The sequence below is a fragment of the Jaculus jaculus genome, chromosome 8, assembly GCF_020740685.1.
Source record: "Jaculus jaculus isolate mJacJac1 chromosome 8, mJacJac1.mat.Y.cur, whole genome shotgun sequence".
Taxonomy (NCBI): Eukaryota; Metazoa; Chordata; class Mammalia; order Rodentia; family Dipodidae; genus Jaculus; species Jaculus jaculus.
The window spans coordinates 116,218,134-116,244,993 of record NC_059109.1 but is presented as its reverse complement, the minus strand read 5'-3'; the positions used below and the strand labels follow the sequence as shown (position 1 = coordinate 116,244,993).

General features: G+C 51.8%; 1 protein-coding gene across 4 annotated transcripts in view; it reads right to left on the bottom strand.

Moving 5' to 3' along the window:
• The window catches only part of Dlgap4 (DLG associated protein 4), a 143,510-nt gene extending 117,911 nt beyond the window's left edge, over positions 1-25,599 (bottom strand). Inside the window, exon 1 of one of the 4 annotated variants that reach the window (XM_045155899.1) lies at positions 25,458-25,599. The gene's annotated coding sequence lies outside the window, so the exon portion shown is untranslated. The remainder of the gene's footprint in view (positions 1-25,457) is intronic. The other 3 variants (XM_004666659.2, XM_045155898.1, XM_004666658.3) reach the window with 3 other exon arrangements.
• Between the last annotated feature and the right edge of the window lie 1,261 nt (positions 25,600-26,860).

The window sequence follows — 26,860 nt, the reverse complement described above, 5'->3', positions numbered from 1 at the left end:
AACACCCTAGTCACCAGCTTCCAACAACTCCCCAGACCCTGCTTGACTCTGTGGGGACCAGTCTCTTGGGGAAACAAAGATATCATAAACTCAGCCATACAAATGGTTAAGAATGATAGCAGAGCCAGAGCCCTGGAGAGGACTGGATGGGTCAGGAGGCTGCTGGATGGGTAGAAAGTCACACAAAGCGTTCTGCAGAAAGTGAGTTTTGATCCCGGGTCTGAAGGATGAGCAGGAATTGGCAGGGAGGGAAGGTCCAGGTAGAGGGCACAGTGTGTGCAAAGGCCCTATGGTTGGAAAAAAGATTCACAGGTTCAGAGATGCATCGACAGAAGGTCGGTTTGGCCTGGAGGAGGAAGGTGGAGCCTACTGAGTCAGCCACCCTGGTGGGGATGGGAGGGGGCATGGCAGAGGTTATAGCTGGAGAGGGGATGAGACCCCGGGCTCCCTCCCTGCTGCTGCACGGTTGTCTGAAGCAGACTGAAGGGCACGCAGTCACTGGGCAACTCTGAGCAGCCCATCTCCGCCCAGAGCCCCCTTTCCTCCCCTGGTCCATGGGAGCCCAAGGCAATGTCAACACAGCATGTAGTGAGTGCTGCCTTTGAAGAGTGCAGACACATGGCAGCTGTGGGGTGCCCGGAGCCTCCTGCTTCCTTCTGTTATGTGCAGGCTTCTGCCTCAGTTTCTCAGCTTGGTTGCCTACGCTTTAAGGGGGAGGTTGTGGTCTCATGTTCTAGACTAGGTTTGGAGCACGTTCTAGCCTGTGCCACACAGAAGTCCCTTTAGCAACCAGGCTACGCAATCTCGCCCCACTATCACATCCCAGCTGGCTCCCTGCCCAGAGCTCCCCAGGGCTCCACTTGGAGACTTCAGGGGAAACAAGGGCAGAATCCAGGCCAGCCTTGCCTTTTCCTCCCCAGGAGGGCTGGACTCCAGCACTGCAGAATGCCTCCCAAGTACCAGGAACACGGCAAGCCTATTCTCTGCCCTTTCCTCCAAAGTGTCCATTCCCTGATTTTGTTTGTTTGTTTCTTTGTTTGTTTTTCAAGGCAGGATCTTGTTCTAGCCCAGGCTGACCTGGAATTTACTATGTAGTCTCAGGCTGGCCTTGAACTCACAGCAATCCTGCTACCTCAGCCTCCCAAGTTCTAGGATTGAAGACATGCTAATTACCACACCCGGGCCCCATTATGTTGGGGAGTATTGTCAGGGTTTGAGCCAGGCCCTCCTAAGGCCTTTTTGGGGACTTAACCAGGCCTGCAATCTCCAATCAATCATGGTGCATCTTATGCCCTGCAGACTTAAGCATTCATTCTGCCCGGACAGCTCCTAGTTCCGTAGTCCCATCCCAACCTTGTTCCTGTGCTTTTCACCCAAACCACACCCTCCACAGAGGGTACACGACCCACCTGACCATCCTCAACATGCCTTCACAACCGTCAGCCCCATGGCCTCCCTTTCCTTCCCGAGACAGGTTGAGCTCTCTTCTGCCTCAGGGAATTTGCTGCTCCCTCTATCAGGAATGCTGAACCAGGGACCCTCATGTGGCTGCACCCCTGCTTCCATCAGGGCTCATTCCAAATGCCACCTCTTCATAAACGCCTCCCTGACCCCCTCGGAATCTGGGTAGAGGACCCTTATGGGCTCCCACGCCCCGGCTCTGCCTTCTTCAGGGCTGTCCGTTGTTCACTTACTTTGCTCACTGTCTGTCTTTCCCTCCAGACTGAGTCTTGTGAAAGGAGCCTGTTGCCGTGTCCTGGGTGACACGTAAGGTGTCTGACAAGTAGCCAGGTGACGGCAGTGCTTCCCCAGGGTTTCCCAGACCCTCTCTGGTGGACTCACCTCCGCTCTTGTCCCCATCTCAGTGGTCGCCTCTAGCAGCGGAGCTGGACTCAGAGGTGCCTGACCTCCTCCGGCCCATTGGCCAGGCTGGCTGGCCTAGCTCTGATTTTCTATCCCTGCAGCCTGGCCACCGTTACTTGCCAGGAGGAGTCCACCGGCCCTTTCTTGGCCATTCCATTTGGCCATGCCTCCCACGCCAGCCTTCTAAGCTGACCACAGGTGCCCTGTGACAGGACTCAGGAGGTTCCTGCAGCCTCCCCTGCACTGCGAGTGTCCTGCCCTGGGACTCCATAGCCGTCCCCACTGCAGGAGGGTCTTCCCTGTGTCTGCCTCGCTGACCCCCCCCCCCGTGTGGTGTCACCTTCCCAGGGGTGTGTCTGATGAAGGGGGGGCATCCTCCTTCTCCATGTAGGTGGCTCTTCCAGCCCAGGCCATTACCCTCAGCCTGCATCTGTTAACTAAACAGAGATCCTAAGTCTGAGCCAGTCCTTGGAGCCCAACCTGGGCTTGACCACATGGCCTCCCTACGGCCACCCTTACAGTGGGTAAGAAAGACACAAAGTTTGGTTGACCCGTTCAAAGTCACAGAAAGTAAGAAATCAGGGGACTCAAGATTCAAATCCAGGTCCAGCCTATGCTAAAATCATGGCTCAAGAGCCTCTGATAGCAGGGGCCACGGTGGACTTTTCCTTATGGGTCGTGAGAACCTAATACATAAGGGCTGGACTTGGCCGTAAGGGTTCTTAGCCGAAGGGCTTTGATGGCAAGGCAGAATTACAGGGAGAAAGATTTTGGCATGCTCTAGAGCTAACTCCAAGGGTGCAAGGAACTGTCCGGGAGAGGGTGAATTTGAATGTGCACAATGGCACAGAGGTGTTGGTGGAATGTAAGGAGGGGCTCTACTCGGGGACGGGTCATCTCAGAAAGCCACTGAGGTCTCCACTCTGCTGTCCACCAGCCCAAGGGGATGGCCATACATCACCTAGACCTTGAGGCCACTGCATGAAACCAGGGAGTTTAAGGGCACTCCCAAGAGTCTTGGCGACTTCTTCAAAATGGCAGCCATAAGTGGCCTTCACCCAGAATGACCTGTATTTTTTTAAAAATTTATTTATTTGAGAGTGACAGAGAGAGAAACAGGCAGATAGAGAGAGAGAGAGAATGGGTGCGCCAGGGCCTCCAGCCACTGCAAACGAACTCCAGATGCGTGCGGCCCCTTGTGCATCTGGCTAATGTGGGTCCTGGAGAATCAAGCCTCGAACAGGGGTCCTTAGGCTTCACAGGCCAGTGCTTAACCGCTAAGCCATCTCTCCAGCCCCAGAGTGACCCGTATTTTAACTGAGGTTTCCAGATAATGCAAGTGGGACCAGCACTTGCTTAATCGATACTGGGTATGCTGGGGACAGTGTACCTCGGAATAGCCCTCTCTGCCACCCACTGTATTCCACTCCCTGGGCTGTGGATTGGGGGTGCGCTCAGCTCCACACGCAGAACAGAGCAGCCTGAGCTCAGAGGTGGCAGTGACTCACTCGCTGACACCCAGGTTGCCCCTGCCACTCAGCTGGGGTCCTGGCTGCTGGGAACAGCTTTCCGAGTCTGATAGGGCATAAGAGTGGGGGCAGTGTCCATGTACAAGAGCGGTGACTTCAATTGGGGACAGGTGCACTGTGCCGAGGGGCCCTCTGGGGCGGATGTGGTTTGAAGTTTTTGGGTTCAGAGGATGAACAGCAGTTCTGAACCTGGTCCCCAGGGTTGGCTTTATCACGAAGGACACAGATTTTTATAAATATCGCAGCCCTCACCATGGACCACGTGGCCTGGGGAATTAGATAGGAGGCCAATTAGGAGCGGGGCAGGGCTCGGCTGTGCTGGCAGACGGTGGGGGTGCAGAAGAGTTCACGGTCAGGGCAGGCGGAACGGAATGGCTCTGTTTCGCGAAACTCATGGCCACCGTGTGTGTGCGCGTACGCGGGCGCATGTGTAGGTATAGATGGGGGGGGGTGTCCTGTTTCAGGCAGACCCTTTGAGTATAATCTGAGGCAGGAGCCAGTTGCCCACAGGTAGGGGTTCAGAGAGCTGAGTTTCTAGCAGTTATGGGTAGAAGGGCTGACCCTCACTGTTTATGTCCTTACTGCAAACATCTGGACAGAGTCCAGAATTGAGGCTGGAGCTAGGCTCAGAGTTCAACCCAGAGAAAAGACTAGGGCTCAGTCTGGGCCCAGGGTCAGGACTCAACCCCAAGAGGGAATCAGTTTGGGACAGGCTCAGTGCTCTATCTGGAGAAAGCTCAGGGCTCAGTGTGGAGCCAAGGTCGGGGTTTGTCTGTGGTCAGTCTAGTCTCAAGTGTGTTGAAGGCCTTTCTTTGGGATGAGCCGGCACCCCTCTTGTGATCTGTTCTCTATGGGAAGGAAGCTGTGAGTGCCACTTCAAGGAGACTACAGGGGAGGGCATCAAGGCTTGCCCCCACCCGGGGCTGCTATTCTGGGTCCCTGTAAGTCACAGTGTGGGAGTTAAATATAGGGGGACACCACGTGGCATGCTGTAGGTGGTTAATGACCCTGCAGGAGGCAAGTCAGAGCCCAGAGCAGGAGCATGAGGCTGGGGGGCCTGCAGGGAGAGAGGCAGTTTGGGTGAGAGAGGCTTGGTCTTGAGCCTGCGCGGCTCCTGCCCCTCAGCGACTTCAGGCTCATCTGCACCTTCTCTGGGCCTCAACTGGCCTGTCTGGGGCATGCAGCTGGATGCAAGTCTCAAAGCTCCTACGTCTCCAAAAGGCCATGGGCAGATGCTTCTATCCCATGCACAGCCTGACGGGGAGTCACGACCTCCATCGGCATCCTCGGGGTTTGTTAATGTCCATCCTTGAGGCCCAGGACAAGGACCTTCTCCTGTGCTGCCTCTCCTCTCTTGGCTGAAGTTCAGCCTGGGCTCTTGTAACCATCTGCACTTTTAGTGAAAATATTTTATTGGGGCTGAAGAGATGGCTTAGCAGTTAAGGCATTTGCCAAAGGACCCAGGTTCAATTCTCCAATATCCATGTAAAGCCAGATGCACATGGTGGCGCATGCATCTATAGTTCATTGCCCTGGTGTGCCCATTTCTCTCTCTACCTGCCTCTTTCTCAATCACACACACACAAATAAATAAAACATAAAATATTAAAAATATTTAAGCTGGGAGTGGTGGTGCATGCCTTTAATCCCAGCACTTGGGAGGCAGAGGTAGGAGGATTGCTGTGAATTTGAGGCCACTGTGAGACTACATGGTGAATTCCAGGTCAGCTTGGGCTAGAGTGAGACCCTGCCTTGAAAAACCAAAAAAAAAAAAAAAAAAAAAATAGGGCTGGAGAGATGGCTTAGCGGTTAAGATGCTTGCCTGCAAAGCCTAAAGACCTGTGTTCGACTCTCCAGATCCCACATAAGTCAGACACACAAAAAGGTGAAGCAAGTGCAAGATCACACATGCCCACTTGGTGGCACAAGTCTCTGGAGATTGATTGCAGTGGCTGAGGCCCTGGCACGCCAATTCATTCTTTCTCTGTTTCTCTCTTTCTCAAATAAAAATAAATAAATACCAGTGGTAGGAGGATTGTCAAGAGTTCAAGCTCACCCTGAGACTACATAGTGAATTCCAGGTCAGCCTGGGCTAGAGTGAGACACTACCTTGAAAAACCAATAAATAAATAAAAATTTTAAAATGATTTCTGCATTTGCAAAGAGAGAGAGAGAGAGAGAGAGAGAGAGAGAGAGAGAGAGAGAGAGAGAGAGTATGGGTGCGCCAGGGTCTTTAACCACTGCAAATGAACTCCAGATGCATGTACCACTTTGTGTGTCTGGCTATATATGGGTACTGGGGAACCAAACCTAGGGTTGTTGGGCATTGCAAGCAAACGCCTTAACTGCTGAGCCATCTCTCCAGCCCTCGACCTGCACTCTTAAGCCCTCATTTCATCCTGGAGCTCACTTGGCCACACAGCAGGGTGGGCGTGGTCCCAATGGTCTTCCCCATCAGAGCTGGAGGCTTCGTCACCCACCCCTCATTATCACGGCCTCCAGCGCCCTAGAATCACGGCCACTTGGAATCTCAGGCTTGTTGAGGACTAAAGCTATAGCAGCCTCCACAGTCAGTGTTGCTACTGAGGTCACAGACTTACAACATAAACAATGGATCATCCTCTCTTCCTCTGGAGCGCACGGGGAACCATGCTATTTCTTGGGCTTGCCTTTTCCTTTGTCTCCTGTGAAGCTCGGCCTCACATCTATTGCTTACCTTCAGCAAACAACCTTGGATCATCTCATTTCTGTCACCATCTTCTCGTTGCCTGATCTCTTGTTTATTTTTCTAACTTATGTAAGGAAATTTTACAAAAGAGGAGGAAGAAAAGGAACTCAGGAATGAATCACTCACAGCTAAACTGATATCCACCAGAGTTCATATACAGAGTACTTAGTAATGTGATACGCATTAGCTGAGCCTGACCTGGCATTGTTCCCTGGTATACCCGCGGAATGAAGAAGGCACGGGAAGATTATCTGACTTTCCCAGAGTCACACAGCTAAAAAGTAGGAGAGCAAGAACTTGAACCCACTGTGACCAGCTCTTGTTCCATCGGGCCATGCTCCTTCCATCAATGCAAAGGCCTTAGCAAACATCAGAGGGACCTGGGTTATGAAATTTGGGAGTCTGTGGAGCAGAGGTGGAGGGGGAGTGTCTGCTCCTGAGGTCACGGAGAGAGGGACAAGGAGAAGGAAACGGTGTTCAGGGGAGCAAGGGGGACATAGGGAGGCTGGCGTCGGCTCAGTGTGGGGAGGACTTACTACCCACCAGACCTCCTCAGCTGCCTGACAGCACCAAGCTATGGACCGTGTCTAGGCTAAGCACTGGCATGGACAGAAAGAACCCGGGACAGGAAAGCCAGGAGGGAAGGTCAGATCAGCAGACACCAACCTGCACTGGACGGCACTGTGGTGGTCTTCACCAACGGCAGGCTACCCCTTGGCATCTGTGGAAGCAAGAGTGCCCAGGACAGGGTAAGGGAAGGGTAGGCGAATGGGCTCAGTTGATAAAATGTTCATCATGAAAGTACAAGGATCTGAGTTCAGACACCCAGCACCCACCTAAAATGCCTGGCACGGCTACGTGTGCCTTTAATCCCAGCACTGGGGAGGCAGAGATGGAAACCCTGGGGCTTATTTGTCAGCTCATCTAGCTGAATCCATGAGCTCTAGCCCTGTCTCAAAGAATCAGGTGGAGACTGACTAAGGAAGACCCTGACATTAACCTCTGGCCTCCACATACACGTGCTCCCACACACTTGTGCACATGTGCACACACACACACACACACACACACACACACACACACACACACAAAGAAAGAACCTGTAATGAGCAGGTAGAATTGTTCTATCACATGACAATGTGTCCCCATTGCAGAAACAATGAGATTTAGTAATTAGTGCTGGACTGAAATAGGCAGAGGGATAGATGGAGGAGCTTAACAAGAGACACAGGGTAGGGTTGGTCCCTAAGGACACGGGCACTTGAGCATACAAAAGCGCTAGCATATCAACGAGTGGGAGGAGGGCAGAGCATTCACTTAACGCTGCTGGGACCACAAGTGAGCCCAGGGAAAATGAAGCCACAGGTCTCTCTTCACACCACATACAAACACAAAGGGCCTGGCCTGGATCAAAGATCTAAATATGGGGGCTGGGGAGATGGCTCAACAGTTGAAGATGCTTGCTCACAAAAGCCTGCTGGCCCATGTGCAATTTCTAAGCACCCACATAAAGCCAGCTGCAAAGTGGCACATGTACCTGCAATCCCATTGCACTTAATTGCGACATGAGGATAGCCAGGAGAGCCTCAAGCTCACGGGTCAGCTAATTTGACACCCCCGCCCCCCCCACACGTGCTGTGGCATGCATGCCAATATACACACACAGATACACACAATTAATTAATTGATTAATTAACTTGAAAATACTAACATAAAACCTAAGAGGAAAATCAAAGCTTGGAGTTATCAGAAAGGAGCAAGAGTATTCTTGGGACCTCGGATGGGGGAAGGTCTTCTTTTTTTTTTTTAACACTTGAGAGATTTTATTAGATTATAGATAGAATTTAAAGCACTTAAGAGAAGGAAAGAGGAGAGAGTACAGAGACCTCCTGCCCATGAGGAGGCCTGAGTGGAACAGAGCCCACCTAGAGACCCAGACTGGGATCTTCTGTAGGTTCTAAATGGGAACTAAGCTAACTAGCTCTGGAACCTGGTGCCTCCTTTTTTTTTTTTTTTTTTTTGTGCACACGTGTGAATGTGTGTGTATGTGTGTATGTGTGGTGTGTGCGTGAGGTATGCACATTGGTAGATGCATGTGCCTCATGTACGTGCGCATAGAGGCCAGAGGAGAACAAGAAGTCTTCCAATATTGCTTATCCACACATTTTCTTAAGACTGAGTCTCTTACTGAGCCTGGAGCTACCATTTTCCATCAGTCTGGCTGACCACTGAGCCCCAGTGATTCTCCAGTCTGGGTCAGAGGCATGTGTGGCCACACCCAGCTGCTTCTGTGGGTGTTGAGGAACTGAACACAGAGTGAGTCAGGTCCTAGTGTATGCACAGTGCTCTCATCCATTGAGCCTTCTCCCTAGCCTGGGGGAAGGACTTTTTTTAATTTTATATATTTATTTATTTATGAGAGAGAGAGAATGGGCATGCCAGGGTCTCTAACCACTGCAAATGAACTCCAGACACATGTGCCACCTTGTGCATCAGGCTTTCTGTGGGCACTGGGGAATCGAACCTGGGTCATTTGGCCTTGCCAGCAAGTGCCTTAACCAGACAGCCATCTCTTTAGCCCCGGGAAGGACTTCTTAAGTTGCAGAGGCTGGGCATGGTGGTGCACACCTTTAACCCCAGCACTCGGTGAGGCAGAAATAGGAGGATCACTGTGAGTTCAAGGCCACCCTGAGACTATAGAGTGAATTCCAGGTCAGCCTAGACCAGAGCAGGACTTGACCTAGATAAGCCAAACCAAACCAACCAACCAACCAAACAAAAGCAAGTTACAGAGAAGTAAAAGTGAATAAAGGTGAAAGTTCTGTTTTTGAATTCGGAATAAAGCCAATACAAAAAGGAGCAACTGCGACAGGAGGAAATACCAGCGACCAAGATAACAAGGGTTCACGTGTGCACATACGAACCTCTTACAAATTAATAGTGTGAAGCTAAATGACCCACAGAAGAACTGAGCAAAGTGTACAAGTGGTCATATCGCAGAAGTGGGATTTCTGAAGCCCATTCAACACCTAAGGAGACTCTCGGCTTCCCTGATAGTCGGTGACACTAATGAAAGGGAGAGATGTTCTCCCAGCAGACTGGCAAAATGAAGGAGTGTTATATCAACTGCTGGTGAGGAGCCGAGAATGTGGGAACTCGGGTATTATCACTCACACGAGTGCAAAGTGGTGTAATTACCTTGTAGGGAAATTTGGTAGTGTTTGTTAACAGAAAACTTCCCATGCACACAAAGCCCAGAGCATGGCCCCAAGGGTGCCCATGGCGACTCTGCCCATGGTGGACAGTCTGGACTGCTGATGGTCCACTAGCAGGAAAGGTAGAGTGTGCACCCAGGCAGGGGAGTGCTAATTAGCAGGAGGAATGAACAGACTTGGGTAGATCGTAGCAGTAAAGGCGATGCAGCAAAATGCAAAGTGAATAAATTAACTGTGATCAACAGATATATAAAAGTCCACCAAGCATGGGCTCAGGGAAGTTCCCATGTATTTTTCATCTTCCTCCCCCCTCTCTACCTCTCTTCTTCCTCTCTCCCCTCCTCCCTTTCTCCCCCTGGTCTGTGCTGATGGGTCCTGGAGACGCAATCAAGGCCCCAAGCTCTATCTCCCTTCTCTAGACAGTCCTTCACCATGAATCTGGCCCCAGAACACCTCCAGCCTCAGCCCCACATTGAGCCCTCCCTTGAACCACGTACCACCTCCCTTCTCTGGACTCTGTCCTGCTGGGTACACAGCCATTGGTGGCTCTCACAGATCCAAATCAGAAGGGAGGGGCTTCCCGAGGTTACTTAGCCAGGAAAAAGTATTAGTCGAGAAAGACTGGGACTGGAAGACACAAACTTGAAATCAAGATTGGAAAGGACCCTGGGTGTCACCTGGTCCCACAGGAGAGCGGACAAGGTGACTTGGTGTCATAAGTGACCCTGACCCCATGGAGAAGGCTGCTAGTTAAGTCCCTGCCTTCCTGCCCCTCTAGTTCTCTGTCACTCTACCTCCTTTTCTCCTTTCTTTTTTCCCTTTGCTTTACTGCCAGGCCTTGGGGTCAGGGTGGGACATGGGGCAAGGGGCAGTCATACCTTGAGTGGGTCCCCCTGTGCTAAGGGGGATCATAACAGCAGGCAGCCACCTCCATGCGAAAGTCAGATGACTGCCAAGGGCAGCTGTCACGGTCACGTTCAAGGCCTCAGATGGCCACAACTGGGCCCTGGAGACAGGATGGTCAAGGACAGCCTAATTAGGCATGACAACAGCCCACAAGGCATATTATGCTTGGAGCCATTAGGGGGACTGGAGTGGGGGCAGCCAGAGCTGGCTAGGTTACCAGCCCCCACAGGAACAATTGTCTACGCAGCTCAAGGCAGCCTGCCCAAAGCAATGCCTGTCAGCTGGTGCTGGGAAGGAGAAACAACGGCTCAAAAGAGGTAGTCCTGGGCCCTTTGATGCTTCTCAAACTCACTTTCCCACCTGGGACGCTCCCTTCCTTGGACCTTATTACCGCAAATGAGGCCAACCTGTCAGACCTTTTCAACTTGTTGTCTCTTCTGATCCCTGTTTATTTTTTATTTATTTATGAGAGAGAGAGAATGGGCATGCCAGTGCTTCCAGCCACTACATACAAACTCCAAAGTCATGCACTACACCTTGTGCATCTGGCTTACATAGGTCATGGTGACTTGAACCGAGGTCCTTTGGCTTTGCCGTAAAATGCCTTAAGCCATCTCTCCAGCCTTCTTCTGAACCTTAAATCATCTGCGGGACAGAGATGACCACTCTTCTGTTCTGCTGAGGGTGAGGACACAGTGATTTGTCTGAGGCCACAAAGCCGAGACAGATCCAGGACTCGAATCACAGGCTCATTGATGCCTGCTTGGTATCAATATTACTTTCTCATCTCCATGGTGCATAGACCACGCGGGAGGGAGTAGAGACCAGAAGTCCTGGGCAAGATGCTCAAGGAGCTCAAGGGCAGCAGCTGAGTCCAGTGACCACAGCAGGTCACACTCCTCCTCTGGGCTGGACCAGGTGACACCCAGTGTCCTTTCTGCTTGATGTTCATGCCTGTGGCTTCTAGTCTCAAGGTCTTTCTCAACTAACAGTTTTTCTAGCTAAGTAAAAACTGTGGTGGTTTGATTCAGGCGTCCCCCATAAACATAGGTGTTCTGAATGCTGGACTCCCAGCTGATGGAGATGTGGGAATTAATGCCTCCTGGAGGGAGTGTATTGTTGGGGATGGGCTTATGGGTGTGATAGCCAGTTTCCCCATGCCAGTGTCTGGCACACTCTCCAGTTGCTGTGGTCCACCTTATGTTGCCCAGGGCGTGATATCCCACCCTCTGCTCATGTTGTCATTTTCCTCTGCCATCGTGGAGCTTCCCCTTGAGTCTGTTAGCTAAAATAAACCTCTTTTTTCCCATAAGCCACTCTTGGTGGGTGATTTCTACCAGCAATGCAAACCTGAATGCAACAGTAACTTTGGGAAGCCTCTCACCTCTGAGAGAGGAGACCGGTCACGTGTCCCCTGGGTGCTTGTGGAGTGGAGGGTCCAGAGTTGTCAAGCATCTGGTGCAGGGTCTGCCACAAGGAAATGCTGAGGCACAGGCATTTCCATCTTTCCCAGACAACCCCTGAGCCTAACACCTGCCTTCAGATTGGGCCCAAATTTCACACTTTCCAGGGAATCCCATGACTCTTCCAGAACATCTCTGTGTTCCAGTGCCCAATGCCCGGGCATCTCTGTGCAAAGCTCTGCCCTGTCCTTACTTTGTGGGGTTCTCCCAAGCCACTTTCCTGATATGGATGAGGAAACTGAGCAGAGATACAATCCTTGGGTTCCTTTAGTTTGCTAAGCTTCAGTCCTCTCATCTCAGAAATGGGATTAAATATCAGGCTGACATGGATATCCATGACCTGACAGTGCCCTACACTACCTACACAAGACCATCATAATAGGAGGAAAAGATCATGACATCAAAATAAAAGAGAGACTGATTGAGGGGGGGAGGGGATATGATGGAGAGTGGAGTTTCAAAGGAGAAAGTGGGGGAGAATTGCCATGGGATATTGTTTACAATTATAGAAGTTGTCAATAAAAATTGTGAGAATTTACAAAGATAATTTGCATAAAGCCTTAATAGGGTAAATAAATATTAAAAATATAAAACTCAGGGTTGGAGAGATGGCTTAGCAGTTAAGGCACTTGCCTGCAAAGCCAAAGGACCCAGATTCATTTCTCTAGTATCCAGGTAAGCCAGATGCACTAGGTGGTGCATGCCTCTGGAGTTTGTAGTGGCTGGAGGCCTTGGTGCACCCATTGTCTACCTGCTTCTTTCTCAATCTCTCTCTCTCACATAAATAAATAAAAATAAAATATTTTTTTCAAAATGAAAAAAATCAGGCTGACAGAAGCAAATGACAGAGTATATTTGTGGAGCTAGGGAGATGGCTCAGGAGTTCAAGGCACTTGCTTGCAAGGCCTGATGGCCCAGGATCGATTCCCTAGGACCCATGTAAAGACAGATGCACAAAGTGGCACGTGTCTACAGTTCATTTTCAGTGGCATAAAGCCTTGGCAGGTCCATCCATTCTTTCTTCCTCTCTGCCTCAAATAAATAAGTATTTAAAAAATAAACAACAGGGCATTTGTGGGGCTAGAGAGATGGCTTAGTGGTTAAGCGCTTGCCTGTGGAGCCTAAGGACCCTGGTTCAAGGCTCGATTCCCCAGGACCCATGTTAGCCAGATGCATAAGGGGGCACATGCGTCTGGAGTTCGTTTGCAGTGGCTGGAGGCCCTGGAGCACCCATTCTCTCTCTCTGCCTCTTTCTCTCTCTGCCTGCCACTCTTAAATAAATAAATAAAAATAAACAAAACAATTTTTAAAAGGGCATTTGTCAATGGTAAGGGTAATCTCATCCGACTCAAGGTATTTCTCAGATTTTCTCAATGCCAGGTCAAAGATTGTGACCTCATGTCTTTTTTTTTTTTTTTTTTTTTTGAGGTAGGGTCTCACTCCAGCCCAGGCTGACCTGGAATTCACTATGTAGTCTCAGGGTGGCCTCAAACCCATAGCAATCCTCCTACCTCTGCCTCCTGAGTACTGGGATTAAAGGTGTTCAGCACTATGTCTGGAGTCATGTCTTGGCCCCCAGGGAACCACAGTTCTGGAAATGATTCATTATAGCAACCTGAAGATAGAACCACAGACAGCATCCCCATGCCAGGGCAGGTGCGCCAGACCCTCTGCTTCAGCACCATGGACAACGTCCGCCATGTCAGCACCATGGACAGGAGCGAAAAGGCCAAACAGCTGAAAGCTGAGGTCACAGAGTCAAAGCAGCCTTCTAAGGGACACAGAGAACCACTGTTCCCTTTGCCTTACAGTTCAGAAGACCTCAAAGGGCTTTGTTATCAGTTCTCTTGACATTTTGTATCTCTCTGGCCATTTTTGTTTTGTTTTGTTTTGTTTTTGGGGGGACGGGGAGAGTCTCATCACTCTAGCCCAGGCTGACCTGGAATTCACTCTGTAGTCTCAAGGTGGCCTCGAACTCTCAGTGATCCTCCTACCTCTGTCTCCCGAGTGCTGGGATTAAAAAGTGTGTGCCACCACTCCAGGCATTTGTTCATTTTTTTTTTTTTTTTGAGACAGGCCTGGAACTCTTACTAAGTGACCAAGGATGACCTTGAAATTCTGAAACGTCTGCCTCTACCTCTCCTGTGCTGGGATTCCAGGCGTGTACCAACATACCCTACTCCCAGACACAAATCTTTTGTCTTTCTTGCCCAGTTAAGTCTTAGATGAGGGAGCTCAGGAAGGCTCCTGGGGTACATGGCTCGTGGGCTCACCTCCTTAGGTGAAGAGGCCCCACCAAGCTTCTTTTCTTAACTTCCAGCCTCATCTCAGGCACACGTAGTGCTGGCCCCAGACTGAGTACCACAGCGGCAGGGAACAGGCCTGCAACACTCAAGGATTGAGCTTCTTGCCCTGTTCCTCAGACACTGAATGCGGAGGAGAGCACTTCTGATCCCCTAGCCTGCCAATCTAGCACGCACTGCCAAGGTTGTCTCTGATCTCACTCATTTGACGAGGGTTAGAGCTACCTATTGCCCTGACCGCTGACATCACAGGCAAGCTCTTACTAGCCTGGAGCTTGTGACTTCCTTGCCTCAGCCTTCTGAGTGCTAGGATTAAACGTATGTACTGTGCCGCCACCTGGTCTCTAAGGGGAAGGGAGTGGAGCTATGACAGTCATTTTGTTGGCTCAGAGAGGGCTTAGCAGTTAAGGCACTTACCTGTGAAGCCCAAGGACCCAGGTTCGATTCCCCAGGACCCAGATGCACATGGTGGCACATGTGTCTGGAGTTCATTTGCATTGGCTGGAGGCCCTGGTGCGCCCATTCTCTCCCTCCCTCCCTCTCTCTGTGTGTCTCTCTATATGCCTCTTTCTCTCTCTCTCTCTCTCTCTCAAATAAGCAAAAGAAAAGGAAGAGGGAAGGAAATTTAAAAAGCCAAGGTTCAGATGGGCGAGGAAAGTTGCAGAAGGTCACAAAACCAAGCAAGTACTGAATTCCAGGCTGCTCTCCCTCCAGGATACCTATGACAACCACAATGACCACTTCTGCCACCGAGTGGCCCAGCACAGACCACCCACAGCTTGTCTACCTCCTCCCTTCCATCCTCCTCCCTACTTCCTTGTGCTGGGTGTCTAGGACGTTGGCCATGCTAGGCAAGTGCTCTATCACTGAGCTACACTTTAGTCCTTATGCGTTTTGCTGTTGCTTGTTTCAAGGCAGGGTCTCCCTATGTAGTTTAAACTGGCCTTGAACTTACTGTTTATGTAGCCCAGGATGCCCTTGAATTCAAAATCCTCCTGTTTCCACCTCCCAAGTGTTGGGATCACAAGCATGTGCCACCATGTCTGGCTTTATCTGGATTCTTGTTACAGGAGAATAACCTCCTGGGTGCTTACATATGAATTATATTTATTTTCTGCCACTACATGCAACCAAATGGAATTCCAACGGATTCAGGCCAGGTTTAGAGAGGTGAAATGACTTCCCCAAAGTTACACAGCAACTGAAAAAACTTGAAACTGGCCACTAGCTCTATGCTGAAGACTGTACTGCTCATGTCCGAACTTGATGCCATCGCCACCTGTGGTCCTGGGTGCTCCTCCCATACCCAGCCGCTGGCTTTCCTCTGGGTCATCCTGATCCCTATGAATTCCGGCTCCGTGCTTACCTGACTTCTGCCTAGCCACATGCAGGAAGATCCTCCTGGCCCAACGCAGCTGCTCAGGTCGCGATCCAGGCAGTGTCATCCCCTTCTCTTTGTCATGCCCTCTCTCTGGTGTCCCACTGGCTGCTGCAACAGCATTACAGCAATCCTCTGCCCTCCCTGAAGACAGCTCCCTGGCTGCTCTCACCTGCCACCAGAGTGACTTGCCAGGGCTAGCATTCAATGCCACTGGATCTGGCTGCCGCCTCTCTCTGGTGTTCACTCTCGCAGCTCCTGCTATCTCAGCCTCTGCCCCTTGTCCCTAACCAAACTTCAACACATGTTCTTCAACATAGGCCATGGAGAGGCTCTCTGATAACTTTAACTCCAGTGGGTGTGCACGGCCATGACTCTGTCACCCCTGCCAGTCTCTGGCCTATTGCAGCAGCCTGGGACGGTGTGATTTACTGCTGGCTCGTGGAGCTTCCTGAGGGCAGGAGGCCTGCCCATCTTCCCATCAGCTCCGCAGCACCTGGCACAAGGCCCAGAGTCAGGCTGCACTGGGAGGCACTGAATGAAGCTCTTGGATGTGTTGCCCACACCTTCCCATCACCCACCTTCTACTCCAGCCAGACATCACTACTCACGCTTTCCCGAGGCCTCCTACTTGGCTGTCACTTGGTCTCCCTGCATGGGCCTCGTTAGGTCTGGCTTGGCCTTCCCCTTCCCTTACAGGCAACAGAGCCAGGGGATGACGGAGTTTCAGAGTAAACGAGACCCTGGGCTGAAGATCAGCGAGCGCTCTCTCTCTCTCTCTCTCTCTTTCACTGTGTGGGTCTCCCTGTGTCTTATACCTGAAGGTGAATGATCATCCACACTCCGCCCTAGATGTGGCACCTCTACTTGTCCTTATTCCCGCATTGCTGTCACCGTGTCCCCATCTAAGTGTAAGCCCCCTCCCCAGGTTGACCCAGGCAGTCACAGTTGTAGGGAGGAAGGAAAGGCGTTGGTCTCTACCGAGTCAGTCACTGGCATGTCACAGTGGTGACGACGAGTGGTGTTTAAGGAACACTCTACTCTGTGCCAAGCACCAGCCCAGAGCTTTTTCAAACGGACCTATCGTTACCCCATTTTACAGATGAAATTAAAAGAGGATCAGAGAGATGGAACCACCCCCGGGAGACAGCGTGGACGGAAAGTATCTGGAGCTCGGGTCTCTAATCCTAAACCCACCTGTCTGCCAGGCTGAGCTGGACCACACCCTGGTGGCTCGGCGGGAGAGAGAGAAGCCTTCTTCTCTGCCCTTCTGCTGCCTCAGAGGAAAGGCCAGGGAGTCATTACCTCCTGGCACACCAGGAAGTCTCCTGGAAGAAGCTGGGCTGGGTACACTTACCCTCATCGGCAGCCCCCGCCCCGCCAAAAAAAAAAGGGCCAGGCTTGGGAGTCACTGGGTGAACGGAAGTCGGCGAGCCCAGGCTCTGCTTCCCCGGCAAGGCTGAAGATTTTCCCAACAGTCTGGGCCAAATTTATCTGCCAATCCCCCGAAGAGCTGGTTCCAGCGTCTGTCTGGAAATGTCAGCCCGTGTGGTTGGAGGAACGCAAGGAGAGTTTTCCCCTAAATAGCAGGAAGCATATGGGAGGCGGATGGCGCCCGACACCCCAACCTGCCAACTCTTGCTCAAGTGGGAGCTAAAAGGGGCCCAGAAGGGTCTGGAATCCCTACCACAGCTTTGGGAGGGAGAGCCAGAGACCAAGACAGCAGCAGCAAGCAAGGCACAAAGTGGTCCATCCTGAAGGGAGGTGGGGAAGCACCCACAGGTAGAACTGGAGGCTCCTGGAGGAGGGCAGCGACATTCTCCTGACAGCCATGGCACTGACTGCCACCATTCACTGAGCACTGAGCTCTGGCTTGCACACTTAACCTAGAAGATTGCACCTAAACTTTGCAACCAACTCAGGGGGACTCCTCCTCTCCCCATATCACAGACAGTGAAATTGAGGCCTGGAGTAAGAACACAAAATCAGAGGCATTCCAGATTTGGAAAGGCCCTTCCAGACTCTCTGCCAAGTGGACGTGCAGCAGCTGCTTAAAATATTCCTGGGGGTGGGGTGGGGGAGCTGGGGAGATGGCTTAGCAGTTGAGGTACTCGCTTATGAAGCATAAGGACCCAGGTTTGATTCCCTAGGATCCATACAAACCAGATACACAAGGTGGCGCATGCATCTGGAATCCACTTGCAGTGGCTGGATGCCCTGGTGCATCCATTCTGATTCTGTGCTCCCCCATATATATAAAATAAATAAATGTGAATAAAAAATTAAAAACAATATTCCCAGGGACAGGGGTCTCACTACCACTCTACCCTAGCCCATTCGCAGAGCTGAAGCCTCCTCGGGAGCTTTTTATGTCAGGGTCAGACCAGACCCTCTGACAGGTGGCAAGGTCCCTAGAGGCCTCTTGTCGCCCCTCCTCTGTGCTCCCCACTCTCCTCACTGGGAGCCGGGTGTCTAGGGGGCAGTGAGCTCCCTGGCTGACCCCTGCCTCTACCACGGTAACCAGAGTGACTCCAGTCCCCAGGGCCAAAGGGCCACTTTCAGCCTGGTTCTTCAGGCCATGTCTCCCTCCCACCCTCTAAGCAACTGCTCAGTGGGACATTGGTGAGCTTTCTGCAGAGCCTGGCTCTGCCTGGCTGAGCCCTGATCAATTGCCCTGGCCGTGGAGATCCCGGAGCAACTGGCTCCTTCCTCGGATCTCTCTCGTCTCCTGTCAACAGTGGTGGAGGGGGACACCACTCTCCTTGGGTGAGCGAGGACTCCCCCAGGACACGGCCATTCCTGTGCGTCTTTGTACCTGGTGTCTGGCGCACAGCCTGGCATGTGGTGGGCACTGATCAACGTGGCATGTGAGGGTAGGTGACTCAGCAAAGGCTGCAGGGCACAGTGAAGATGACAGAGGACCTGAAACACATGGTTTTCCGTATCACAGCTTTGATCAGAAACAACAAATTCTTCCATCAAAACATCAGATTAATGGGGATTTCAAGAGATGGTCTGGAACTGTTGGAGTTTACATGTAAGTGGAGGAAGTGGCCAGACCCCCAATGCCTGAAGGGCTGGGGGTGAGTGGGGGGACAGCTATGGACAGGCCAGGGGTGGGAGAGGCTGGGTCATGTGCCAACTCCGATTCTCACTTGGTCTGTGGTTTGGCCTCTCTGAGATTCTGTGTCCTTGCTTGTGCAGTGCAGAGAATTTGAAGAAACAACTGAAGCAACAGATGTTATGTCCAAGGACCTGACTGCTTAGCTTGGCTCCCCAGCCCAGGCGTCATCACCTTTTCCAGGAAGCCTTCTTTGCTCCTGGGATGGCTTTTGCATTCCTGGAGCTTTTTATGACTCCCTCTTAGTCTCCCAATCTAGGTGAGTCTTCTGTGTGTTCCCTTCTCACTCCCAAAGACTGCGGACCCTAGACGGGCAGAACTGCTTCCTCCTAGGACCCAGGACTGGCATCTCCTGAGCCACCGTGGTCCCTCAAGGGGTCCCACATTCTGATTCCGAGAGCTGAAGGTCTTCTCCAGGCGCTGACGGTGAGGGCTGGCCGGGAACGCGTGTTAGCGGTGACAATGCTGTTTCTGATTATTACAAAACTCATGAGCTGGAGGGACAGCTTAGCAGTTAAGGCACTTGCCTACAAAGCCCAGAGACCCAAGTTCAGCTCCCCAGAACCCACGTAAGCCAGATGCACAAGGTGACACATGCACACAAGGTCACACATGTGCACAAGATCGTGCACATGTCTGGAGTTTGACTGCGGTGGCTAGAGGCCCCAGCATGCCAATTCTCTCTCTTTTTCTCCTAAATAAAAGAATAAAACCTCATACATCAGACCGGGTGTGTGGTATCCTGGCATGTGGGAGGCTGAGGCAAGAGGATGATGAGTTTGAGATCAGCGTTATCTCAAAAAAACCATTCTGCCACTGACAAAATCACATATCGTGGGGGGAGAGTGAGATGCTCCAAGAGGAAGGACTTGCTGGCACTGGCCACATCTGGCTACCTTAGGTCACAGCCTACCACTGACTTGAGAGAGCCAGCCTTATTCTGTGGGGTGGGGTGTGCATAGGCCCAGGTTGCCAGTCAGAGCACTGACCTCCACTTAGCAGCAGCAAGTGGCTGAAATGCGGGCACATTCCACAAGTTGACCAATCAAAGCCAAGATTTGGTTCTAGGACATGGGTTTGAGCTACCTGGGAAGAAGTCTTGCTTACTCTTCTGGATGGACATCTCATTGCCTATGCAGGAGAGCTCACTGAGATCTGGGAACCACATAGATGAAGCACAATTGAGAAATTCGGCCCTGTTGACACTGTTTGAGCCTGAACTTTATAATCAAATCCAATTTATTTAGAGGTAGGGTCTCACTCTAGCTCAGGCTGACCTGGAATTCACTATGTAGTCTCAGGATGGCCTCGAATTCACTGTGATCCTCCTACCTCTGCATCCCGAGTGTTGGGATTAAGGGCGTGTACCACCACGCCTGGCTTCCAAGGGTTTTTAAGACAGTTTGAAATGGGTTTTCTACTGCTTGTAGTTTAAAAAATTCTGGATGGTATGAGCAAATAAATAAACAAATAAAATAAAATGAAATAAAAGCCTGCCCATGTCTTCCCATCCAGAGGAAGTCACTATGAATGGCTTAATCACTGTTCTTCCGAGCATTGCCCTGGGCAGGAACATCAATATAGTTCTATATGTAAAATGAAAAAAAAAACACAACACAGGGCTGGGGTGATGGATGAGTAGGTAAAGTCCTTGCTGTGCAAGCATGAAGACCTGAATTCAGATCTCCACAGCCACATACACGCCAGGCAAGCATGGCACCTGTCATCCCCAGTGCTCTAGAGGCGGAGACAGGATCCCTGGGATAGGCTGGGATAACCACTAAATTCTGGGTTCAAGGAAGACAGCCTGTCTCAATTAATAGTGGGAGATCAATTGGGAAAGACATGTGGTGTCAATCCCAGCTTGTACATATGCACACACACATATGCGTATGTAATACAAAAAATGTACACGCCATGTACACACAACAGATAAAAATAAATCAGCGGCTATTTCAGTAGCCACCTTGTTCCTCTCCTCAAGCCCAAGCCCTCAGAAGAAACTCCAAATCCAGGTCTCCTGCAACTTGAGCCATTTTCAACCTCCTGTTTTCCCCTCAACAACTGCACCCAGGGCACGTTTCCATGTCAACAAGGACCAATCTACAGCGCTGTCTCCACCACGAGGAGAACACCATCGGCTGCTGGATGGAATTTATTTAACCATCTCTCACAGATAGATAATTGGGTCGTTTCTAATTTATCACCGTCATCAAGAGAGGCGCAACCAACCTACTTGTGAAATAAATGTGGATGTCTGCACTTGGAGGGTTATTCACGACAAAGATTCCGCGACTCCGCGAGTCTTGACTTCCTGAGCTTAAGTTTCTCTGCCTCAGATTTAAGGTTCGGAGTGTCTGTAAGGCACCGTCTGTGTCTGCAGTTGGGTTCAGTGGCTTTCCCACCACAGCATGTCTGGGGATGGTGCTCACAGGTGAGGCAATGTGTCAGGGAAGGGGGCTTTTGGAGGGGAGTTGCTACCGATCTGGGATTCAGTTCATGTGCACACAGCTACCCGGTCCTCCTCCCTGGGCCTGGTCTCTCAGATCACTTCTGACTCAGTGACTGAGGGGAGGGGAGAACTGGGGCAGACTGGCAGGACAGGACGGGCGCCCGGCGGTCACAGCTGTAGCCACTTGTGACGCCGCTCTTGAGGTGCGCTAGCTTGTCTTGCCTCCCCCCCGCCGTCCTACGACCAACCACCCTCTCCTAGCGCGCTCACCTTTGCTCTGCAGAAAACAACCACACAGCCTCAGAGAGAGCAAGTGACCAGCCCAAAGGCCACTTCTTGTCCCCTTTTACTGGGGTCAGCAGGAGGATAGCAGGCCTGCCTCAGGCAATGTACTGTGGGAGCCCTAACCTCTGCATCTGTCCTTTCCCTGCAAGTCCTGACACTCAGGAAAGACTCCACGTCTGCACCCCCACCTCCAGGGGAGCACGAGGAGCTGTTTCCAGAAACACACATAGTTCTGACAAACATGGTATCATGCTATCCATGCTGGTTTATAACCTCTTTTTTAAAAAAAAGACAAAAAAAAAAAAAAACACAACCCTCCACAACATACTACAAAGTTCTTTCTGCAACAGTAAATTTAGAGCCACGGCCCCATTTCTAATGGCTTCAGCAGACGCCACTGTACTGTTGAATAGAGGCCGAGTTAACTGGTCCCCTGGTGATAGACAAGTGGATTGTTCCTGCCAATGCAAGCGAGGCTCCCATGAGGGCTCCCAGCATGGCCGCTCCGTGTCACCGTTCAGGCCTCAGGTCCAAGGCCACCACCTTAGGGAGGTGTCCTTGGGCAGTCCTACATCACGCAGTGAGCTGCTCAGCTTCATAACATCACTGTGCTAATTTCCTTCGCTGCACAGCTCCGGCTTCTTTTCACTGTTTATTTATGTGGGCGATTGTGTAATATCTGTCCCTCCCCAGGGCTGTGTCCTCTGGGAGAGGTGTTGACGAGTGGGCACTGTTCTCAATAAATGTCCTTGGAATGTACGGATGCCTCCAGGGCTGGTACCTTGAGAGTGGAGCAGGCTACCCGATTTCAGAGCTTAAAGAACCTCTGACACCCTTTTCGCTCTGTCCCCGGCCCAGTTCAGGAACCTAGAGCCCAGCCCTCTAGCACGATTCCAGCCACCGGCAGCTTGAACCGGTGTCCTGAAGCCAGCGTGCCCGAACCTTTGGCGCTGGGCCTCCTGGCGGCACACACTCCACCACTCAGAGACCCTGGAGCCTCAGGCCAGTCGCTCCCCCACTGACGACATCCCCCCTCATCTGCACGGCGGGGCATCTCGCTGGGTTGTTCTGAACGTGACAGAAGGTAACAGGTGAGCTTAGCACATAGTAGGCCTGCAGGAAACGGCGCTTTGTCTTCACATGCAGTGAGCTCAGATGTTGGGCTTGAGCCTGAGTCTGCCCCCCCACCCCTATGGCCTATTTTCACCTTGAATAAGCCTGAGTCTGCCTTGGCCCCTCCCCGGGACGTTCTGTTCCTATCCTGAACACTTGTTGAAATGGCTACATACCCAGCTTCGACCCATTGTCTTAGCCCGTCAGCCACCTGTGACCAGAAACATGCGCCTTTCGTGTGAAAGAGGCCCAAGCACACCAGAGGGACAAACAGGGGGGTCCGTAATCTCCAGGGGAGCTTCTTATAGCTGACACTTGAGTCACCTCTCTGGCTTCTTGCCCCTCCCCCAATTCTTTGACCACATGCCAAATAGCTTTACCCTATAAGCCTTACTTTTCTTCTCTAAAATAGTTACAATAAAAAAAAAATATGTGGAGGAGCTGGAGAGATGGCTCAGTAGTTAAGGCGCTTGCCTGCAAAGCCTAACAACCTGGATTTGATTCCTCAGGACCTACGTAAAGCCAGATGCACAAGTGGTCCACATGTCTGGAGTTCGACTGCCGTGGCTGGATGCCCTGGCGTGCCCATTCTCTCTCTTTCTCTCTTCTCTCTATCTCTGTCTGCTTGCAAAATAAATAAATAAAAATAAAATTTAAAACACGTGGAGATTTGATGAGATGAAAAGTAGAGTCCTGAGCCGGCGTCCGGCTTGGTAGTGAGGCACTTTCCTGACACGTAAGCTCCTGGGTTCCATCCCCGGCACAGGAAAACAAACTACAAGAGGGAAAATGCTTATCAAGGAGCTTAGCATTGAGTAAGTGCTCACTAAACACTAGCTATTATTGTGAGAGTCATGTTTCCATGTGAGCCACACTGCAGAGGGTGGAGCCCACAAAACAACAATGTTGAGTGTGACACCTCATCAAGAAGAGAAGCCGGGCGTGGTGGCGCACCCCTTTAATCCCAGCACTCAGGAGGCAGAGGTGGGAGGATCACTGTGAGTTCGAGGCCACCCTGAGACTGCATAGTGAATTCCAGGTCAGCCTGGACTACAAGGGACTCTACCTTGAAAAGCCAAAAACAAAAAACAAAACAAAGAGAAGGCTGGGCCCACCCCCAAGCCTAAGGAGTGATACTGCCACACCCCCGCCAGCCCCTGAAGCCTCCCTTCTGCTGAAGTTTTTGTTTGTTTGCTTTTTTTTTTTTTTTAATACTTTTTGTCCCACAAAGCGAATCTTTTTCTAGACTTCTCTGGTTCTGTTACTATCGTTAATAAGTGGCCAAAACCCAATCAGTCCGCTCTGCCTGACCTCCCTTCCCTGGGAGCCCCCTCCCCACTCCCTGTCCTGGGTACAGAAGACTCCCCCAGTGGCTTCCCAGCTTGGCAGTTCCTTAAGTAACCAGCGTTGTTAGCAAAACTGCAGCAGTAACACCTCCTTCGCGCCGTGCCCGGCCTCCATCTTTCCACGTGACACCGAAGGATGCTCCCGGCTTGTGCCAAGGAATCCCTTCACTGTCACTGGGCCACACACGCGGGGGCAGCCAGCTCAGCTGTGCCTCCGAAGCCCGCCCCGAGCGGCCCTCGGTCTGCAGGCAAGGCTGAGCTCTCCCGCTCGGTGCCTCAACCTCCCTCAGGGCCGCGGGGAGTTTGTAACCGAGATGATGAACGCGCCGGGAGTGCTCAGCGCAACGGCAGGCACGCAGTAACTATCCGAGAAACGCAGGCTGTCACGCAGCCTGGCCCTGCTACGACACACGCTGTCCTCAGGGAGGCCCGGGCCTGCCTTGGGCAAACCTGGTGTGTTTGCCAATGTTTGAACCCCACAGACACTCCCAGCTCTCAGACCGCAGTGTCCTCGTTGCTTCTGCTGTGACAGCTTACTGTCAGCCAAATGCAACAGCTGTCCTTGCTTGTGACAGCAGACTAGGCCAGGCTGGGGGGAGCTGGGCTTGGGGGGGGCACTAATTAACGGGGACCTTTTCATGCTTATTAACAGTAAGGCTGGCACCGCACGGATGTGCAGCTTCTGGTTCTCAAAGATGCGCTCGCACAGACATAATCCACAATGAACTTCATGGGTTTTTATATTAGCCTCAATATTTGCATATTATGCATATTTACAAGTTTTTTTTTTTTTCCTTCTCATCACCATCCCATGAGGGAAGGCCAGGCAGCTGTTGACAGATGAGAGAGTGGGAAGCAGAGAGGGGCTAGTCACCTTGTTGAGGGCCCAAGCCACTACAGCGGCTCTCTGGGACCCCAAAGGCTGACTGGGTCCTTTGTTGGTCCTAAAGGCCAGGTGGGGGCCCACTGGGCTTACTGCCTCCCTCCCTCCTTCCCTTCCACAGCTCTCACTGGGGACACTCCTGAGTCCCAGGCCCAGGACCAGCTATAGCAGCTATCAGAGGGAGAAGACCCTGGGGAGTTGAAGCCATGCTAGGAGGTGAATCTTTAGGCGAGGCTCCCACATAGGCTGGAGGTGACTGGGAGCCCTTGCGAGACTCAGGTTTCCTCATTTGTGAACTAGCAGGGCCTGGGGGGGGGGGCGGCGAAGAATGACAGAGGGGACCAGGCTTCAGTGGAGACAGTGTGGGTGGGAACAGGCTTTGACAGCCTCAGATGGATGGTCAGAGGTGGGGCCAAGCTCAGCCCCTCCTCTGTGTGGATTCCGGGAAGGCGGGAGCTCCAAGAGGAAGACTGCCCTCTTGGGGTCTTGTCAGGCCACAGCCTCAAGGACAGTGCCTCGCTCCTCTTCCTCCCTGGCACCTATGCTCAGCACCTGCCACAGCCTCGGGTACGGCGAGAGCTGGCTTTGAGGAAGACAGAGCTGGGTTTGCTGTGCATTCCCAGGCAGGAGTTTTCCCCCTCTGAGGTGGTTTCCTGGAAAATGGCCATGCTCATCGTGCCCACCTCCTGGGTTGTCAGGAGGACAGGATCCTGCCAGCTGGTTAAACTACAAGTTTGCCCAGACAGGAAAGCTCTTGCGCAGGTCCCTCTGCCAGCATGTAGGCGCTGGCGGGTGGGAAGGCTGGGCATTTCCCGACTGTGGCAAGCGCAACGGTGGGTGAGGAGCCCAGAGCTGTGGCCACGTTTACTTACCAACCTGGGAGCTAGGATATGGACAGGGCCAACGGGAGCCAGCCAGGACGCAGCAGGTGGCACCTCAGGAGCAGGTGCGGGACTGAGGACTGACACACACATCCCTCCGGCACTCCATCAGAGGCACTGGCAAGAAGTGGTGCGGGACAGGGGCCCTGCCAGGTCCTGGTCACACAGGGGACCACCAAGCTCCCAGCAGAGGGAGGCACCAGTGCCTGCAGGAACACGGGAGGAATACTAATTAGGAGGGGTTCACGTAAGTCCTGCACCCTGAGACTCTTGGGCCAGGCCTTGGGAGAGATCCTACCTGGCACAGTTGTCATAGAAACCCAAGTGTTTGTGCAACACTACATTTTGTAGAGCACCCTGGTATCCCTGCTTATGGAGGCCCCCATGTTGTTTTTAGAAGTATATTTGCATGTCATACATATTTACGATGCCTTTCCCACCACCCACAGAATCCTTGCAGCAGACTGGAAGCTGCCGTTGCAAGACCCAAATCCTTCCTCAGCTTGCTCCTCCCCAATTTTCACTGCATAAGAGAAGTTAGGAAAGGGGCTGGAATCGGTGTTCCGAGTTGTAGAGCACCCTGGTATCCCTGCTCGTGGGGGCCCCGGTGTTGTTTTTAGAGGTATATTTAATACCTCTTAAGACAACGCTGCTCACCTCTCCTAGGAAAAACATCCCCAGCCGAGAAAAAGAGACAGAACTGTCCGGGGGTTTCTGCAGCAGAAAAATAAAACACCAAACTCTAGAGCTTTCTTAGCTAGATGACACACACTCTTAAAGATGCAATGAAAGGTCTCCAGACACACCACGGGGCATGAAAATCAATAGTGTGGGAAATCCAGAGCTGGGAAGACTCACAGTCACAGAGGACAGTTAAGAAATGAGCCCAGGGATGCTCAGCTGTGCAGCCGGAAGCACCCGTCATTGACAAGTGTGCGTGCTACAGTTTGGAATTCCGGCTCAACACTTAGTCAACAGCCTCGCTGGATTCGCAGGGGTGTCCCCGGTTCTACGCCATGTCATCCACAATGCTGGAAACCATAACCCACAGGGGTGGCGTTCGGCCCAGCTGGGGGTCAGCAGGGCATCCTGGAAGAAACTAGTGTGAAGCACAAAGACCTCTGAGACAGAGGGGGTCTCAATGTGAAAAGAGCTTTTTAAGGGAGAAAGTTTGCAGAACCCCAAGTGGGCCACAGGGCTACCCATGGGGAAGTTGCCAAATTTGTTCTAATATATTTTTTAAATGGCACATGCATCTGGAGTTTGTTTGCAGCAACTAGAGGCCCTGGCATACCCACTCTCTCTCTATGTGCCTGTCTCGCTCCTCTCTCTCTTTATCATAGATAAAGTTTTGACTGGGATGTGTTAACAGATTTACTGAGCTGTAACCCATG